This window comes from Sinocyclocheilus grahami, unplaced genomic scaffold (genome assembly GCF_001515645.1).
Source record: "Sinocyclocheilus grahami isolate Dianchi unplaced genomic scaffold, SAMN03320097.WGS_v1.1 scaffold704.1, whole genome shotgun sequence".
NCBI classification, from domain to species: domain Eukaryota; kingdom Metazoa; phylum Chordata; class Actinopteri; order Cypriniformes; family Cyprinidae; genus Sinocyclocheilus; species Sinocyclocheilus grahami.
In genome coordinates, this window is record NW_015505883.1 from 411,638 (window position 1) to 419,776 (window position 8,139).

Below are 8,139 nucleotides of genomic sequence, written 5' to 3' on the forward strand. Positions count from 1 at the left end.
TAATATAATTCATGGAAAGATGGCAAAATTTAAACATATACTTAATAAAAACAACAAAACGTATGCCAATATTGTCTGTAAGATAAGTAACTTAGCCAATTTTGTTTAAATGAAGGATTGCAGAAATTAGTACAATACACCCTAGATTTAATTCAGAAAATGTATAATATTCTAGTACTTGGTATGTCCTCCAGAACTTAAAGTATACTGCTCTGACACTTCTTGGCACTGAGTGTACAAGTTCATGACAAATTTTCACATCTGTGCTGTTTAACTCCTGGAGGACGACCTCCTTGAATGCTCTGATCTTTAATGGGGGAGTGTTGCTCAGCTTGTCTCGACAGAATCTCTCACAGCAGCTCAAGAGTGTTAAGATTGAGTGAAATACATGTCCACTGAAGGATTTTCACCTCGGGAGAATGAATATATTCATTGTCATGCTGAAAAAATGCCCAATAATGCAGGGAATGAGGGGAGGGTAGCATCTTCTGTTTCAAGTTTTTGTATTACATCACACAGTGGTGTGTGAATTCATGCCAGCATTGATAAAGTACAACTCCCTCACACCTTCAGCACTCATACATCCCTAAATAAAAGCTTTACTACCACTGAACGTCACTGTGGGTACCAAGCACTTCTCTCTATACTCCTCCTTAAGCAACACCAGAACATTTTGGGTGCTTTTGGATCCGAAATGATTGAATTGGTCTCTTGAGACCAGAGTATGGATTCCCAGAAGTCTCTATTTTGTAAATATGGGCCCAGGAAGAGGTTAAATGAGTTTATTTTGCTTTGACTACAGTAGGCCATTTTAGTGGTGACAACAACCATGCTTGTCACTTCTGCAGGCGGTGTCATACTCTGTGAGATAAAGTGTCACTCTTTTCATAGCTTTTGCCGGCTCTGAGACACTTGCATGCTATTTCTCCTGCTCTTTTCCTAGCAAAAATTCACTCATCACTAAATGAAAACTTAAAGTGAAGACCTGATTATTTCAGGAGCCTTATCACACGTCCATTGTTTTTGAATGTTGGTGCTACTTCTGCTATATTTTCACACTTAAAACAATAATTTGGTATTCCTCTTGTACCATTGTCCTCTTTTATGCTAAGAAATAAGTCACCTGGCAGTTCTCTCCCAAGTGGTTCCACTGCTGCCAGCATTACGTCTGAGCATGATTCAGTGGGCTATATAACAATTTTAATTGTCAGGAAATGACTTGTCTTTAAAAGTTTTGGTTCAGTTTACTTACCTGTTGATCAAAAACAGCATTAAACCTATACACTTTTTTAGTTAGTAACTTTCAGGAGGGTGTACTCATTTTGCAACACAACATTTTATCACTTTGATAAGAAAATCTTATTTTGCTGAATAACTTTGGCATTCTTCTTTGGTAATTGATCAAGCAGGCTTGTTGGAACATTGCATCTCCAAAGAACCCTAACATGTCTTCTAAGTAAAGAGTAATTGCTGAATTTATTAAGTTTTAGAGGTGGTGTACTCATTTATGCTGTGCACTGTATATATATATATATACACACACACACACACACACACACACAATTCTGGAAAAAAATATATATATTTTTTACAAGCAATAGTAATAGTGTTGGCTTGCCTTGGCAAACACCAGCAATAATTCCTGACAGCTAAACAAAGGATAAATGTCACATTTTCTTTTCAAAATGTCAACAGATTTTATAATGATTAAAGGGGTCATATGATGCGATGCACTGTAGATATATATATATACACACACACACACACACACACACACACACACAATTCTGGAAAAAAAAAAAAGATTTTTTACAAGCAATAGTAATAGTGTTGGCTTGCCTTGGCAAACACCAGCAATAATTCCTGACAGCTAAACAAAGGATAAATGTCACATTTTCTTTTCAAAATGTCAACAGATTTTATAATGATTAAAGGGGTCATATGATGCGATTTCAATTTTTCCTTTCTCTTTGGAGTGTTACAAGCTCTTGGTGCATAAAGAAGATCTGTAAAGTTGCAAAGACTAAAGTCTCAAATCCAAAGAGATATTCTTTATAAAAGTTAAGAGCCAGCCACGCCTGCCTAAAACGGCCCGTTCTAACATGCCCCCACATGTCTACGTCAGCTGTAGTATTGTTGTTGCTGCCGCCATGTCGTGAAGGCGATGTGTGTTTTGTTGTGAAAGGGAAACTTTGTTTGGTCTTTCAAAAGAGGACAATATCCGCTTCGTCATGCCTGGAGCTGATCCGTGCTGGTCGCTGAGGAAATACAACAACTTCACGCTGTGGATCGCCGGATCGGCTTTCACCGTGGACGAAGCGGTCGAGCTCTGGAAGCTCCTTCGTCGAATCTGCCGCCTCTGCACACTCTAGGCCTCCGGCCGCCGCTCACTGTAGGCCACCGTGTGTGAAGCTATGTTTCGTTGTGAAAGCGAAACTACTTTGTTTGGTCTTCCAAAAATGGACACGACTAGAAATCAGTGGTTAAGTTGTATTTACAACACTGTTCCAGAACACTTCAACCCAAATATTCAGATGTGTGCAGCGCATTTTATGTAGGACCGTTTCCTGATTCTGGGAGAGTAGACTACAATGCCGGCTGTTCTCTGACTCAGAGACTGTGTTTACGCAGCGCGATGCAATGCGTAAAAAGACAGTATAAGTCATTATAATCCATAATTCTGTCCCCACTGGATGCAACAAATGCCTCGTTTATAATGGGTTTTCATGTTTTTGAATCATCGCTCCGGCCTGACAGTATGGTATCATCACAGTATGTAAGGTGCGTAACATTTCCGTCACACGCTTGAGGAATTCAGCCAATCACAATGCACTGGATATCAGAGCACACCTCGCTTTTTCAGACCGATGAGCTTTGTAAAAATCGACGCGTTTCAGAAAGGCGGGGCATAGAGGAGAAACAATAATGTACAGTATGTGGAAAGTAATGTGTTTTTTGAACCTTAAACCGCATAAACACATTTCATTACACCAAATACACAAAATAATGTTCTTTTTAGCAGCATTATATGACCCCTTTAATATTATTGCATTGAAGTATTACAAACATTTGAGTTCAAACATTTTGATACAAAATAATTTATAGTTTAACATAAATAAACTATGCTATCAATATTTCCACAGTTATATCAAGAACTAATTCTGCAACTATGACAAGGGTTTTAATCAGAGGTAACATTAAGATTCCAAGCATGTAAATAAACATTTATCATGTTTAATCTGAGTAGAGTAGCCTTTACCAGCCCTGCAGCTCTTCACACGTTTGATGACCATCTCGTCCTCTAAATCTACTGCACACATTTTATGCAGTTTTCGCTTCTCTTTAATATTATTACATTGAAGTATTACAAACATTTGAGTTCAAACATTTTGATACAAAATAATTTATAGTTTAACATAAATAAACTATGCTATCAATATTTCCACAGTTATATCAAGAACTAATTCTGCAACTATGACAAGGGTTTTAATCAGAGGTAACATTAAGATTCCAAGCATGTAAATAAACATTTATCATGTTTAATCTGAGTAGAGTAGCCTTTACCAGCCCTGCAGCTCTTCACACGTTTGATGACCATCTCGTCCTCTAAATCTACTGCACACATTTTATGCAGTTTTCGCTTCTTTGGGCTTGAAACTCGGTTTGGATCCTCCTGAGGGCCTTCCGTTTCTTCAGAACTCCAAACATATCCTTTTATTCCTATAATGGAGCATCTTGGAGTTTTGTCTTTCAAAAACCACACAACAGAGATGGTACGTTTTAAAATTTGAAATGCTCTCAATGCCTGGAGATCAATCTACCTGCTGAAGAACTAGTTTGTGGATGACTCCTTACCATCGGCCACACACTCTGAAGCAGAGTGTTTTCCCACGTCAATATTTTGCTTTTGCCCAGCTCCGCACAGCTGACACTTCCCTCGGGAGGTGATCTCTGGGTGATCTTCATAAAGACGTAAGAAGAAGTCATTCTTTTGTGCATTCACTTCATCGCAAGTCATGTGTTAAGGCATTTCATAAACCTAATGTCTAGAATAAAAAATAAAAAATCTGATGACTAGTTAAAGGGAAGTTCACTCAAATTTTTTTTTACTCAACCAAACAGCTTCCGGAATATTTTTTTTCTCCATAGTATGGAAGTCAATGGGGTTCATCAACTGTTTGGTTACCAAATGTCTTCTTAAAAATATCTTCTTTTGTGTTCAGCAGAAGAAAGAAATTCATACAGGTTTGGAACAACCTGAGGGTGAGTACATGATGACAGAATTTTTGGGTGCAAAAGTTTGGGGTCAGTAAGATTCTGTAATATTTTTTTTAAAGGTTTAAAGCTCACCAAGGCTGCACTTATTAAAAAAAATAGTAAAAGCAGCAATATTGAGAAATATAACAATTACAAAATAACTATTTTAATATATTTTAAAATGTCATTTAAAATGTATCTGTAATCAAAGCTGAATTTTCAGCATCGTTACACCAGTCTTCAGTGTCACATGATCCTTCAGAAATCATTCTAATATTTGCTGCTCAAGAAACGTTTATTATTATTGCTCCTTCATATTTGTGTGGAAACCGTGATGCATTTTTCAGAATTAATTTTATATATAGTAACAATGTAATGTAATGTAATAACGTGGCAATGCTTCTGATGCTTTCGGGAACCGGTTCTATCCAACACAATTATTCGCTAATATAGTCTATTTTTCCACTTAGAAGCTTTTTTTATGCACCGAATTTCTTGATAAGTAAATAAAATTAATGTTTAAAAAATGCACTTTAGAATCGATATTTTTATGTGAGGATCGATCCTTTCGATACAACATCAGTATCGAAAGTATCGATGCTTAAGGATCGATCCGCCCATCCCTACTCTGCAGTGTGTGTGTGTGTGTGTGTGTGTGTGTGTGTGGTAACGTTGTGATGACTGATTGGATGCAGTACATGCATACTTGGGCTTGCTTGTTAAACAGTTAGCCTAGGCAATTGATATGTTTGAAAACCGCCAAACTGACCCTAAACCATCCCAAATTTTGTCCACCCGCCCAAGCCAATTTTTACCCTCACATGGCGCACAATCAAATTCAAAACCGCCCAATCTGGCAACACTGCCTGTGTCACACGCTCCACCACGACCAATTAATATCCCATAATGACAACCCTGGAAACATCCAATATGAACAAGCAAAGAAATACATTCAAATATGTAAATAAATAAATAATGAATAACGGAATGATTCAAAATGTTTTAGAAAAATATTCAGTACTACATTACTACATTTTATGAAAAATAGAATTTTCACAAAATATATATACATTTATAAAAAGACTAATTAAACCGTTTTTAAACCAATATATTTTGAATTACAATTTAAAAGACATTTAGGGCATGCTTAAAAGTATGTTATTTTTGATTATGTGTTATTGTGAGTGTATATATATATATATAGAGAGAGAGAGAGCGAGAGAGTTTTAATTTATTTTTAAACTTTGGTTTTAGTAATTGTAGTACTTAAACGTGTTTCAGTTAGTTTCCAAGGCAGCATCTAATTTTCATATTTTATTTTATTTCTACAATACAATAACACAATGCACGAGATAATAGAATAATAATAGAATGAAGTCAATAAATACATTATAATAATAAAAAGGGAATAATCATGAAGAGTGAAATAAACATAAGTTCAGAAAAAAATGTATACAATTTTTAAAAAAAATTCGATACAAATTTTTTTTAATAGATAAAAAAAAAAGAAGAGGGAGAAAAAATAAGCCCATGACCCCATGGTAATTGTAATTCAAAGTTGAATATCACAAAATGTAATCCTGAATTTATTTATTTTATTAATAATTGTTTAATCTATTCATAAGGGAATAATCATGAATAGTGAAATAAACATAAGTTCAGAAAAAAATGTATACAATTTAAAAAAAAAATTATTCGATACAAATTATTCGATGACCATTTTGTTAATAAAGCAGCCTAACATATGATCATTACATTTGTGCTTTTATAATTGATTAAACTCTCATAGTATACAAAGCTGACTATAATATTAATATCTCATATGTATCAATCATAGAAGAGTGAAATAAACATAAGTTCAGAAAAAAATGTATACAATTTTTAAAAAAAATTCGATACAAATTTTTTTTAATAGATAAAAAAAAAAGAAGAGGGAGAAAAAATAAGCCCATGACCCCATGGTAATTGTAATTCAAAGTTGAATATCACAAAATGTAATCCTGAATTTATTTATTTTATTAATAATTGTTTAATCTATTCATAGCAATTAGACATTAAACTAAAAATTATTTCAATGAAAAAAAAAACATGTATACTATTTTATATATTTTACTATATATATTATAGGACTGATAATCAATACTAAATGGTTAGAAATATAAAAAAAAAAATTATATTCTCCATTTCTGGCTGACCATTTTGTTAATAAAGTAGCCTAACATATGATCATTACATTTGTGCTTTTATAATTGATTAAACTCTCATAGTATACAAAGCTGACTATAATATTAATATCTCATATGTATCAATCATAATCAAACATCCTATTTTCAAATAAATAAGCCTATATGTACATGTTTTTTTTCCAGTCTAACAGCGCTCTCTATCGAAAATAATAACCCTTCTAATTCTTCTGTTACCCAATACATTGACCTCAGTTTAAAGGGAAATGGTGCTTGTGATCATCCAATGAAAACCAGTTTTTAATGCTGAGAAAGCACTTTTTATGGTTATCCTCAGAAGGAAGTGCAGATGCATTTTAAAGGAAGGAAGGAACCATAAAGCTGGATCTGAAACAGGCAGCAAATGCACACTGAGTTCAGTGTCAATGTTTATTGTGTACAACAAACAGCAAAAGAAAAAACAAGTAAAGGATGACAAACATATCTCAAATGCATTTCATACAAACAAGATACAGAGAAGGAGGACAGCAGCACAACAGTCTCTTAAAGGGATAGTTCACCCAAAAATGAAAATTCTGTCATCATTTACTCACCCTCAAGTAGTTCCAAACCCGTATAAATGTCTTTGTTCTGCCGAACAGAAAGGGAGATATTTTGAAGAAAGTTTGTAACCAGGCTGTTTTGGGGCACCATTGACTTCCATAGTAGGAGAAAAAAATACTATGGAAGTCAATGGTGCCCCAGAACTGCTCCGTTTCCCACATTCTTCAGAATATCTCCCTTTGTGTTCTGCAGAACAAAGACATTCATACAGGTTTGAAACTACTTGAGGGTGAGTAAATTACAGAATTTTCATTTTTGGGTGAACTATCCCTTTAAGACATGCAAATAATTAAGGTACGGAAAGAAACTCACAAGGTGCACATTATTCACAGCGCGATTTGGTATTCATATAATCAAGAAGAGTAGTTGAAGGAAACAAAATACTGTACTACAACCCCCGCTGGCAGCACTTAGTGTGGCATATTGCACGTGATACAAGCAAAACAAATCGTAAAACCTTTGCTATAGGTAGTTTTGTAAGTTAACTTGGTAAAGAGGCATCAGCCAAGAACATAAATGTAAATAAAACCTCTTCAATAGGCCATCTGCATTACGTCTATGCCAAACAACCATAAATCATGCCAAACGAGAGCCTGGGACATTCAAATATTGAATCGGTTATGCAACAAATGAGCTTTTGTGGCAGGAAATGGTTTAACGTTTCCAGGAGTAGTAGTTACCCTGGTGACTGAAGTGACAGCCATCTCAGTACATTATACAACCGCCATAAGAACATATTTAAAACGCATCTTAGCTAGCTGTGGCTTCCAGTGTCTCTGTGCCCGAGCAAACAAACCCAGTATTAGCAGTATGTTAGAAATAGTGTGTGTGACCTCAGAGGCCATTCCATGCGCTGCTCAATGTAGTATTATACAACAATAAAAAAAAAGAACCAACCAAACAGAAAACACTCGTATATCATTATTACCTGAATCAACAGTGGCTTCTGCCACATCACCCACATTGACTTCCTTGCTTATATCATGAGCCTCATGATTCCATTCACTTAAAAAAGCATTTTGTGTGTATATATATATATATATATATATATATATATATATATATAGAGAGAGAGAGAGAGAGAGAGCGAGAGAGA